Here is a 13,658-nt window from a genome sequence, read left to right as displayed (position 1 = left end):
ACATGAGACAAAGTATATGTGAACTGCTGTATGAAAAGTGAATTTACTCTGTAAATCTTCACCCAAATCCTAATAAAAAAAAAAAAAAAACTTATTAAACTCTATTCTCTTAGATGTTAATAAGATACTATTCTTACCATAGTGTTACCTATAATTAAACCTAAATAATATATTTTTTGGACATACCATTAAATAAACATAAAACTAATAAACATAAAATACATATGTAACTGAAACACCTTTACATCTTTGTTATCTGACTGGGGCAACTTCTTATTAGCCAGTAACAAGAAACTTTAATGGTGATAATTTTTTTTACTGTACTGATAACAATAAAAACAAACAGTGTGCAATTCTTCATTCATGCATTAGGCATTGGTTTTAAAGAAGATAGACCACTCTATGCAAAACACAGAATAAAATTTCAAAATAATATTAACATTCCTGGCCTAATTTAGTGTTAATGCTTTACATTCTTTCTTTGTAGAAAAAATATGAAACTCATATGTGGTTATGTTACAACTTTCAATTAAGGTAGTTAAAATAGTCATTTTCAGCTTGAGCACAAACAAAAGAGCCTATCTATTCTTAAGGCAAACCTGTGTCTCACAAGCTGTCATTACTTCCCCTATCTCATCAAATCAGACACTGGTCTAGGTAATACATATGAAATTGGGTGATTAAAGAGTTATGAGACCTCCTCAAAGAAATAATTTCCTGATTCTCCTCATTGAATCCACCTTTCTGGAAAACTTTGCCACTTTTTCCTGCTTCCATTGTAAGGTATCTACAGAGGAGTAAGGACACGATACTGGATACTGATACCTTAACCTTTGTTTTCACAGCTACTTTCTACTAAGATTACTTTTCTCTGCACACACTGCAATGGAGGGGAAACTCTATCCATATGTGAAAGGTTTACTTTTCCTCATCTTCCTTCACATTAACCTTGTGTGATTAATGGCTGAATATGTGTACACAATTGTTAGTATCTAGGTCTAACTCATTTGTGGGCTTCAAAGACCAATATTCACTCAGAAAATATTTGAATTTCTCTTCATCTTGTGAAGATCTTCTTTTGTTGTGTAATTAAGGCAGCCTATAGCCAAACAAACATCTAACTGAATCTCTTGGGAATTAATAAGCATGATTTCCCAATGACTTGGGATTAGTGGTCGTTTTTGAAGAATTGGTTTTAAGCTTAATAATGAAAATGTTGGAGTGTAACTGGATTACAATATTAAATGACCCAGGAGAATAAAGAAAGGCCACATAACCCGAAGCTATGGCACTTAAGGGTTATGATACCTACAGTGTAAAATATAAAAATTGCAATGTAATTGCCATGATAAAATGAATTGTAGTAAATTGATCATCATTAATGTAAAATCTCTTATATCATTTCTATACTTAAGTTAATATACTAAAACGAAGCTGAACAAATTTCACAGACTTGTAAGATTATCATGTAATTTCAAACAGTATTGTTGTGAAGACAGATTGTATAATTTTACCTAAAGCTCACTTTGAAGTGTTGTTCCCTCATTCCTTCTTTAGATGTATCATGTTGTATTAAGAATATAACAAATCTACCTTTACATATGTGTCCATTCTAAGGTTAATTTTTACTATTTAATGATCTGCTCCAAAATCTGTTCAACTAATGGGAAGAATTTTAATAAATACATGTTTTAAAAGTATAGATTATCTTTGCTAAAGAAGACCATTTTGAAAAGTATAACCAAAGCTCTAAAAATGATAATAAAGGTATGAGCCATATGCCTGGAACAAATGGATTTTTTCTCACCTTTGACTTGAGATTAAAAAAAAAAAAAAAAAAAACAAAAAAAGAGAGAGGGGAGGTTTCAGTCACACCATATTTAATCCAATTTGCTTTGAGTTTAATCTCCAAAACAAGGCTGGTCTGCTAATTCCCAATTATAATGGCACATGTAATCAGAGTCCTCATTAACAAAGACTGACTATATTATCCATTAGGAAGGAAAATTTGAAATGCAAATTCAGCAAATCAAAACGTTAAATGAGCTCCTACCCAAGATACTCCAAGCTCCTGCCAGGGCAGACCATGCTGGCCAGCACCTGCCCAGGATTTTCCCTCCAGCTGAATGTTTCTTTTGGTTCCAGTCTTTGCCTCCTAATTGACCTGCTTATGATCTCCACTACAATTAACATATGCTTATTAGTAATGGCTCGTTAAAGATTTCAACTGCTGCAGTTTACAAAGTCTAATAGAGATAGCACGCCACAGGATAGACAAGCTACTCTTTTCTTCATCAGCAAAGTCACAATGAATAGAGTAGTGTGTTAGAAATTAGGTAATTTTTCACAATGCCTGATGTATGGAATTGGTACTAATTGATAGAAATCAACACATACACAGTTCTGGGCCTCACATACACCAAACAGTGATGCAACTACTCTTGAGTTTCCTTTTTCCTCTAAGCAGGTCATTTCTAGTTTGGCTTAATGATGAGGGGAAGGAAAGTGAGACAACTTCTCTAACAACCATAAATGGCTAATGAGATTGGGCCTATTTATTTATTTATTTTGTTGTGATTTGGGTGGAAGTTTACAGAGAAAATTCATTTTCCATACAACAGTTCATACATATTGTGTTTTGTGACATTGATTGCAATCCCCCTAATGTAACAGCTCTCTTCTTTGTGGTTACCTTTTCCTTATGTCCTTTTTTCTTATGCATTCCTGCCCTGTGAGCTATCTCCCTGCCCTTTTGATCTCCCTTTGTTGATTGTTCTAAGGAGTGTATTTACCTGGTGTAAACATTAATTTTATATGCCTGTCTATTGTTTGGCTGAAAGCCACCGGATGAGTTCAATTCCTGGCCTGAAGGGTGGTAGAGGCCATAGTCTTGGGGCTTTCACCAGTCTCTATCAGACCAGTAAGCCTTGTCTTTTTAATGATTTTGAGTGTTGCCCCCCCCCACACACACACTATCCAGAATTGTCTGCAATGATCCTTTTCAGAGTGGCTGCCAGTGATAGCTGGGGACTATCTAGTTCTTCTGATCTCAGGGTTGTGTAGGCTGATGTTCACACAGTCTACTAGTCCCTTGGACTAATATTTCCATGCATCTTTGGTTTTCTACATTCTTCTTTTCTCTGGACAAGGAGAGACCAACTGTTGCATCTTAGATGGCCGCTAGCAAGCTTTTAAGACCCCAGTTAGCACTCAAAAAATAGTACGTAGAACAATATTTTTGTGTAGTATGTTATGCCCATTGAGCTTGATGTCCCCTTGACCATGGTCCTGAGCCCACAGATCCAACAACTTGCTCCCTCAGGGAGGTTGGCTGTGGCTTAGAAGTTATCATAATTTTGCCCCATTAGCTCTGTTATATATATGGACATTTTTTATAGCACATACAAATGCATATGTAGAAATATTGTCTGGAAACTAATATATGGTCATGGACATATTCCCTTTTGCCTAGACATATCTTATCATTCAGCCTGTCTGCTTATTTATCCACCTGTAGATTTATGTTTGTTATTACTGATAATGCAGTATCGTGTGTATAAAATTATTTATCTTTGTTGTCTGTACCTAATTTGCACCTATCTGTGTCTTCCTTTTTCTTATTGTTATTGTGTTGATCACTTACTTCTCCTTTCATGAGGTTGAGTTTATTTTGAATGTGGAAATCATAATTTTATTTTTCCATTTTCAGAGGAATTTTAAACAATGGAATGGAAAATTTTGTACTTGGTCAAAATCTTACCTAAATCTTTATAGGGTGATGACACTTTTAAATGGTTATGTTCAGAGTTCATATTCTAGTCACTAAATTCTTGTTGTCAGTTGCTATTGAGTCAGCTTGAATGGACGGTGAGAATTCTACCACTGAACTACCCACCCATCCCCCACCTATCCTCCACTAAAAGCTTAGTTTCCAGCAAACGCCACCAGGAAGTGCCAGAATGGTGGAATAACTTCCCTTTTTACTTCTACCATGTAACTGATGGAAGACATATTCCATTTAATACAAATTTATTTTCTTTTATTTAGAGTTAATGTTTTCCCCCTGAAATATGTTTTCACACTTTCTTACTAATTAGCAAATAGTATTTTGGCTATTTTTTTAGCCTCAGGGGAAGTTATCCCTTGATTATACCTTGGTGTTGGTTGATGAAATATATTTTTACACCATAGTTTATTATCTCGGCTTCTACCAGAAGGTAAAATACTCATGGGCCTTGGGTTGTCACGCGTTAACCAAGGAGGATTAGACAAATGTATTAGTTATCTACTGCTGTTTAACAAAACATCACAAACTCAGCAGCTTAAAACAACACACATGTAGTGGCTCACAGTTCTCTAGGTCAGAAGTCCCAGTATAGTGGGACTGAATTCTCCTCTTATGGTCTCATTGGGCTAACAACAAGGTTTCAGCCAGAGCTACAGTTATCATCTGAAGTTTAAGGTCCTCTTCCAAGATTATGGATTACAGATTAAAGTAAATATGAATATATTTACTTTAATCTGTAAGAATGAAGTTCATCTTTCTTTGCTGGCTGTCAGCTGAGGGCTGCTCTCAGGCCATAGAGACCAATCACATTTCTTGCCACCTGGCTCCCTCCGTCTTCAAGCAAGCAACAGCTCATTGAATACTTCCTGTCCTTTAAATCTCTGATGTTGTCTTCAGGGATCAGCTGAAGAAAGCTCTCTGCTTTTAAAGGACTCATGTGATTAGGTCATACCCACCATAACAATCTATCTTGAGGTTAACTGCCATATAACATAACCTAATCATGAAAGTGAAATCTATCGTATTCACAGTTCTGGGGATTATGTAGGATGCACACAATAGGGGGTGGGATCTTGGAAGCATTTTAGAATTCTGTGTACCACAGTGAGTCCCTTAACTTCCCTTGTTCTCACTTTCCTAATTTGCAAAGTGAAAAGGTTGCATTAGATAATATCTAGTCCCCCATTTTCAGGGTTATGTAATTATAAACACCTGATACAGGAAACAGAGAGTCTGTTAATTGCTGTACTCGGCTAAGCTCTTTTGTTTTGTTGGTTAGTGGGTTTTTGCTTAAATTAAATGGTAATACATACAATGGAATATTACTGAGCCTTGAAAAAAATGAAGTCCTGATGCATGCTACAGCATGGATAAGTCTTGAAAACATTTTGCTTGAAATAAGTCAGGCATAGAAGGGCAAATATTGCATGATCCCACTTACATGAAATATCTAGAATAGGTAAGTGTACAGAGACCAAAGTTGATCAGTGGTTGCAGTGCCTAAGGTATATGACTGCTAAGCAGAAGGTTGATGGTTCAAACCTATTAGCTGCTCTACAGAAGGAAACTGGGGCAATCTACTTTCATAAAGATTTTCTACCTTGGAAACCCAAAGGAGGTTGCTATGAGTCAGAATCAACTCAATAGCAGTGGGTTTGTCTTTTTTCAGTACCAGGGGTAAGAGAGAGGGAGGGGAAAAAAGAAGGCTGAGCACTCAAGGGTCACTTAAGGCTGATAGTTAAATTTGGTTGAACAACACAATGAATATAATTAATATCATTGATATCTATATGGAAGATTATTGAAATGTCAAATGCTGTGATACATGTATGTTTACCACAATAATAAAAAGAGAAGGAACATGGTCTTTAATTTCAATAAACAACAAAATAGACTTAACCTCCAAAAAACAAATCCACTGCCATCATATTGATTCCGACTCATAGTGACCCTATAGGTCAGAGTAGAACTGCCCCATAGTGTTTCCAAAGCTATAATATTTAGACTGCCTCATCTTTCTGCCACAGAGTGGCTGGTGGATTTGAACCACTGACTTTTTGTTTAGTAGCCAAATGCTTTAATCACTGACCACCCAGAGCTTCAAAACACCCCTAGAGACAAAATGGAAACATATATACAAAGAACTCTGTATAAGGAGCTCTGGTAGCATGGTGCTTAAGGCATTTGACTGCTAACTAAAAGGTTGGTGGTTCAAACCCACCAGCTGCTCTATGGAAGGAGGATAGGACAATCTACTTCCTTAAAGATTTATCACCTCAGAAATCCAATGTGGGTCACTATGAGTTGGAATTGACTCAATGGCAGTGAATTTCTTTTTTTGGTTTGTCCGAGTCGATGGTACATAACAACAACAACAACAATACAAAGAATAATTCTCAAATGTGTGCTTATTCAGATGAGAACTCAATGTAAAGAAATTATTGTTTGGAAATTTTGCTTTAAACCTTGTCTGTCAGTAGCATGCAGCCTTAACAAGGCAATGCTCATGTTTTTTTCATGAAGTTCTTCTTCCAGAGTTTTTCTGATGTGAGTCAGTATTTATTAAATTTCCAAACAAAAATCCATCTGTTCAAAAGTTCTGTCATGAGCAGTTCTTCCCACTATCCTTGCTTAAAGAGCTCTGGTGGCATAGTGCCTAAGGTATTTGACTGCTAACCAGAAGGCTAGTGGTTCAAACCCACCAGCACTTCCTGGAAGGAAGGTTGAGCTATCTATTTCCATAGAGATATGGCTTTGGAACTTAGGTAAAGCAATCATACTATTTTATTTTATTTTAAGAGCTTGTTTTACATTCAAAGTCACGCGTGCATTTAGTTTCCCCATCCACCATGTCCAACCCTAACCCAGTCTCCTCCCCTCCCTACCCTGCAACACTCCCCCCTGTGCCCCTCATAATTATGCACTCCTGTTTATCCTGCATTTCCTCAGTTTGAATGTTGGTCCTTTGGTGTCCCATGTCTATTGCTTTAGGTGATATATTACCATTGAGTGTGTGGGTGCAGCATCCTGGGTTGCGTGGTCTGAGTGTACATCTTGCTAACCATTGGGCTGAGAGCCTGCCCCTGGGCGTGAGTTTTATTCCAGGTGCTGAATGTATTTCAGGGCCATAGTATTTGGAGTCTCACCAGATTTCATCTGACCAGTAATTTCTGGTCATTATTGAGTTTTTGGATTTTGTTCCACGTTTTCCCTCTCACTCTATCCAGGATCTCCAGATTTGTATCTTTCCTGAGTGGTTGGCATTGGTAGCCGGGCACCATCCGGTTCTTTTGGTCTCGAGGGCCATCGTGTGCTAGGGTTAATTGCTTCTAAATGCCTTTGTGTGTTTTTGTGTGTGTGTGTGTGTGTGTTTTCTTCTTCACTTCTGACGGTGGGAGACCATTAGCTGCATCCTAGATGGCTGCTTGAAAGCTTTTAAGACCCCAATAACTACTCACCAATGTAGGATGTGGAGCAATACTTTTATGTATTTTGTTGTGCCAATTGAGTCTGGTGTACCCCAGCACTATGGTCCTGAGGTAGTAGCTCTATTGAATCTCTCTCTCGTAGTGTTGGGATGTCTGTGAGGGATTACTCTGTGTCTGTCTTCTCCTGTTTCTGTAAGGACTGCAGGTATTTTGTATCACTGGTGTCTGTACAAGATTAGCCTTGCTTTTTAAAACTGAATTGTATGCATGCATATTCTTTCTTTTTTGGAGCAATATCCATGGCCTCAGCATTGCCGAACATAATCTTCCCATATGGGGGTGTGGTCTTAATAGACAACTCAAGTGTTTGTTGGCATGTGTCAAGTTTTGAAATGTAAAAGCACTGAGGAAAAAGAAAATATAATTCCTTTTCTTCTTTCTAGCTTCTGGTATATAGGGGCAAAAGGCAAGAGCATAGATTCTTCCTTTGTAATGGAATATAAATTTGATTTTTTTTTCTAAATGAAGTAATCAGCCCAATTGCTTTGGCCAAAAATGCTTTTGTAATGAACTGCAATGAAAATATATTTGAAGTGGTCTTATTTGAAGTACCCTTAGGTACTGATCATGTATATATGGCTCTAAAAATATCAAAAACCCATATCAGCATTTGAATCCCTTAGTTTTAATCTCTAGGAGCTGGTTAGTTGCTGTGATTTGGGTCCGACTCATGGTGACCTTGTGTATAACAGAACAAAACATCACGCCATCTTCATGATCACTGCTATTTCTGAGTCCATTGTGGAAGTTACGTCATTGAGGGTCTCTCTCTCTCTCTTTTTTTTTTTTTTTTGCTGTACTCTACTCTACCAAACATGATGTCCTTTTTTAGTGATCTTTCCTCTTTTGTGTCCTAGTTAAAAGTAAGTTAGCCAAAGTTTTGCCATCTTCCCTTCTAACAAGCATCATGGTTACCATTCTATAAGACTGATTTGTTTGTTCAATATTCAACATTCATCAAACACCACAGTTGAGTGTACCAATTCTCTGTCAAGGTACTTAATGTTATGTATATTTGCATAAACATTCCTTTCATTAATAGCCCAATTTTCCTCCCTCCCAAAAGGATGTCCATTATTCCACTTGGAAATCAATTTTAGTCCCTTGATGTTAAATTCCTATGCATGAGAACCTGGGATGGAAGTGGAGGTGGAAAATAAAAGCTGGTATTTCACAATGGCTCCATTCTGCTGTCAGTGACATCATTTCAGGCAGCTCCATAATCAAATATATTTATTGTTGACTTTTCCTTCTTTGATTGCAATTGGCAAAATGTTTGGAATCTGTTATATAGATCTAGGACACTTGGCCTTTAGATCTCATTGCAATTGTAATTTCATCAAGAAAATCTTATGTAACTTCCTGGACACCAGTTATACACTGTCAGCAGCCAGTTCATCTGCTTTAGAATGATTCATCCCATTGGAGAGGCAGGGTAATGAATGGGTTAAGCACATGATGCCAGACTGTTTGAGTCCAAGTCCTGACATCATCATGTTCTAGCTGTTGGACTTGGATAAATTTTTTTTTACCTTCTTTGTGCTCACTTTCCACATCTATAAAATGGAGATAAAAGCTATATTTATCTTATAAGTTCAGTAAGAGGTTGACATAAGTTAATACACGGAGAACGATTAGAATAGTGGCTACCACTCTATGAGCACTATAAAGTATTGCTCTTTAATTTTCACTAAGTAATTAATTGTGTAATTTCCATTGTTTGATATCTGTTTTGCTCACTAGAATGCAGGCTCCATGAAGGCAGGCCCATGGCTAGTATTTTCCCCTTTTCCACTTCATTCCTAATGGTATGCATATAGTACAAATGCATTGAATATGTGTTGAATGAATGAATGAATATATAAAAATGAAAATAAATAATAATTAGAGCATGTTGCACATAGTTTTTCTCATAATGTTGTCTTGTAAGCCTTCTCTCATCATTCAATATCATGCAAATGTATGTTTTTAAAGCAAGAACAAGTACAAATGAATTGTTCCCCAATATGGGATGGCTTTTAATTTTTAGTAGAGCTTCTAAAATAAAATAATGTGATTTCTCTTCTCATAATACTCATGTACACACATACACATATTTATTTTTTTACTTGAAGAGCCAAAATTTAGAATGAAATAAATGAGCAAAGGTTGAATCGTAAAATTGGGCAGGCTCATAATTCAAAAACTGGGTAATTAGGTCTTGAGTAAACAGAAATTGATGGTACCTTGTTAGTGTGCAAGAAATATTAAATAATAATAACATCAGTATAAAGTTAAGTATTTTTTATGTATTTTATAAAACTAATAAACCATGGAGCATACACCTGAGGGCTCCTGCCCCTTAACTTTTAATTTAAATTGATTTTATGTTTAATTTATGAATGTTCAAAATATTATGAAATGTAAAGGAGAAATGCTACCTCATAAATCAATGTGTTCTGGATTGCCAGTTTAATTTCTATATCGATTCAGTGCCCAGGCTGGTGGTATCTATAAGAAGAAGACATAAAGTGGAATGTCATCATGGGATAAAGAATCAGATAGATAATACAAGGATCGTGGATAAAGAATGCCCTCTGATTAATCTCCATGGTAGGAGGAATAAGCACACTGATAAACTAGATATTTTTTGGTTCATAACTCATTGTCAAGGCTACTTATATTTCTGGAAACTTTTGCTTTCATTACAGCTATGTGAGAATGAGTAGTGAATTTGTTTACCTGATAAAAAAAAATTAACACACAGATTTCTAACCTGTTTGTATAATGACAAATATGCTTCCTTACTACCATAATCAACGTAGGATATTACTTCAGTAGTCGCTAGATTTGGGAATTGTCATTAAGCAGGAAAGTACTTTAAGATTTTAAAAATATTTCAGTTTTTATTGTAACATAAAATTATTTCTGATTTATATCATGTTACTATATTGAATGTATCATTGCAAACCAAATTCAGGGGCCAGTGGTGGCTCAGTCAAGGAATGATGGTGGTGCAGTGGTCAAAGTGCTCAGGGGCTAAACAAATAGTCAGTGGTTTGAACACAATAGCCACTCTGAGAGTGTAAGCTTTGTTCTAAAATAGTTTTAGCTATTGTAGGTCTTTTGCCTTTCAATATGAATTTAGCATAATATTATGAAAAAGAAAAATGAAACTCGCTGCCATCGAGTCAATTCCAACTCACAGTAATCCCCACTGGATGTCTGAGGCCATAAATTTTTACGGAAGTAGATTGCCCAGTCTTCCTTCCATGGAATGGCTGGTGGATTTGAACCACCAATCTTCTGGTTATCAGTCAAATGCCTTAGGCACTACACACCTGTGGGACAGTTCTAATCTGTCCTATAGGGTTGTGATGAGTTGGAATTGACTGGATGGCAATGGGTTGGGTGGTTCAGTGGTAAAAATTCTCATCTTCGATGAGGGAGACCTGAGTTCAATTCCTGACCAAGGCACTTCATGTGCAGTCATGCCATGTGTCAGTGGAGGTTTTTGTGTTGCTTTGATCCTATGAAGTAGAGTTTTCAGACTAAGAATAGGAGGAAAGGCCTGGTGATCTACTTTCAAAAATCAGCCAATGATTATAACATATGGATCACAACAGTCCAGTCCACAATGAATCATGGGGATGGAGCAGGACCACGTGGTGTTTGCTTCCATTGTGCGTAGAGTTGCCATGAGTTGGGGATGAACTCAACAGCAGCAAACAACAAGAAAATAGCTAAATTTAAAATTCCTTTTGGAAAAGGACTAGAGGAAACAAACAAACTAATCAAGTAATAAATAGAAGAAATTTTGGAGTCAAAATGACTTGGTTCTTCTCCTGGCTCCACCACTTCATAGCTGAGTGACCCTCATGAAAATTACTAAATAAGATCATGCACAGAAAGTGCATCCTGGTAACAGTCTTATAGTAAATGTCAACAAAATGTTAGCTATGCTTGAGTAATAATGATAACACAAACAGCAGCAGCAACATAATGATAGTAATAACTACACTGTGACATAAGATTAGATTTACCGCCTTGAAAACCCAATGGAGGTCTCTACGAGTCAAGATTGACTCAATAGCAGTGAGTTTGATTTGGAGTTTGGTGACATAAAATTATCTCAAACTTTGATAATGGCTTTTAATTTTATTTTTTTTAATTCCTTTATCTTAATATTAGAATGTTTACTAAAGCTTAGAAGTTTTAAAAGCATTTTCCAGTTATTACTTATTCAATCATCATAGGTGATAGGTAGGTGGTAATATAATCTTTATTTTATAGATGAGGAAACTGAGGTGTGAGAATTAAGTGACCTAACAAAGTTTTAGAGTTTGTAAAGCAGAATCCCTCTCTACTGTTTTCACTTAGGCATCTTTGCAGCTTAACCCACACTCTCTTTCCATTTGTAAAATATGTGCTTTGATAACCTACGGCATGCTGAGTGTTCAGTCTAGCAAGCTAGTCCCTCTTTACCTGTGTTGCACTGATCAGTTGTAAGACAGGTCAGGGATAAATTCCCAAATCTATTAGTTTGGCTGTTCTTGCCAATGTTAGCACTTATATTAGCTGTCAATTAAATCTGAAATAAATCAGTAAAAGGTGAATGAGAAAAGGCAGAAAATTGTTTGCATGCAAACAAAATAAGATCCTTTGTTAGCAAAAGTTTAAGGTAGGACTAAGTCAGACAAATGGAAAGCTTCAAAGAAAATGTCATTAAACTCTAGAAAGAGTATATACTCAGATTGTCTTTGAATTCTCCATTTACCCTAAAGAAAGGAAACCATAGATATGCTTTATGGCTGTGGTTTATGCAACACCTGAAGGAGCTCAGACCAGTAGACTCATTGGTCTTAGGCCAAAGAAGGGTATGTTACATTTAACCTAAACTACATTTAGGTTAAAACAAAATATTTTATGGATATGTTTGTCATTGTTTATGACTTCTTGCTTTATCTGATTTTTCTAGTTCACAAGCCAGCCTTTAGTACCACTTGTGTCAGATAAGATTTCTATTGTACACAAGATTACAGAAAACTAGACATAATTATTAGATTTGTTACTTTGTAGTGAAAAGAGAAACATGAAAATATAAAAGTAAATAATAATAAAGCCTAATATATAATGATTTTTAAAACCTACTAAGTTAACAAAAATAAAACTGAAATAAGATATATAAAACAATAAAATTGATATAAAATATTTAAATTAAATATTCAAAGAACTAAGATAAAGATTTCTTGCACTTTTATAAATAAAACATCAGTACTTGTTAGGATCAAATAGAAGTTTCTTGGTGTTCTGTCCTCTGCTTATTTTTCTAATTTTATCTTCTATCACTCTCTGCCCTCTGCTGCCCACATCCCCTCTCAGCTTATAGAATGGATCATGTGTGAATACCTAAGGCACAGTTGTATCACATTCTAATCTAGTCCTGTCATACTTTCTTCACTTCATCATTAAATCAACAAATATTTATCAAGTGCTAACTGTGTGTCAGGCACTGGGTAAGGTTGTCAGAACATGGTACTGAGTTTAATGAAACATTTGTTCACTCACTCAACTGTATTCATCTATCCATCTATCATCCATTCTTTCAATTATTCAATAAGCATTTATTTATGTCAATTATGAGTTACTATATTAGTTTTCTATTGCTGTGTAACAAATTACCACAAACTTGTCAGCTTACAAACATTCATTTATTAGCTCATAATTCTGTAGTCAGAAGTCTTTGTATGTTCTGTCTGAGTTATCTGCTCAGAATCTCACAGGGCCCAAATCAAGGTGGTGCCAGTACTCTGTTCTTTTCTAGAAGCTCTGGGGTTGAGGTAATCCACTTCTAATTCTAAACTCATGCTGATCACAGAATGCAGGTCTTTGCACTTATAGGACTGAGATCCCTGTATCTTCTTTGCTGACTGTTAGCTGGGGGTTGGTTACTTTCATCTCCTGAAGGCTACCTACATTCCAGGACAATACCTCTTCCATTTTCAAGGCAGTAGTGACACACCAAATCCTTCTTGTACTTCAAATCTCTGACTTCCTCTTCTGGAACCAGCCAAAGAAAACTCTGCTTTTCTAAGGTCTTATACAGTTAGGTATTTGCAACATAGATATGGTACACATAGTTACTGTGCTTGGCTGCTAACTAAAAGATTGGAGGTTCGAGTTTACCAAAAGGCACCTCAAAAGAAAAGTTTAGTGATCTACTTCTAAAAAATCAGCTACTGAAAACCTTAAACTCTACAGAGCACAGTTATACTTGACACAGAAGAGTCTCCATGAGTCTAGGTTTTTTTTTTTTTTTTTTCTTCCTGTGGTTAAGTCAGGTCCACCTCTATACTCTAGCTTCCTTAAACTCAATTGTGCCATATAACATAATCCAATCACAT

The sequence above is a fragment of the Orycteropus afer genome, unplaced genomic scaffold (assembly GCF_000298275.1).
Source record: "Orycteropus afer afer isolate SDZICR_OR568_19922 unplaced genomic scaffold, OryAfe1.0 scaffold00081, whole genome shotgun sequence".
Lineage (NCBI taxonomy): Eukaryota > Metazoa > Chordata > Mammalia > Tubulidentata > Orycteropodidae > Orycteropus > Orycteropus afer.
This window is presented reverse-complemented; position numbering follows the sequence as displayed.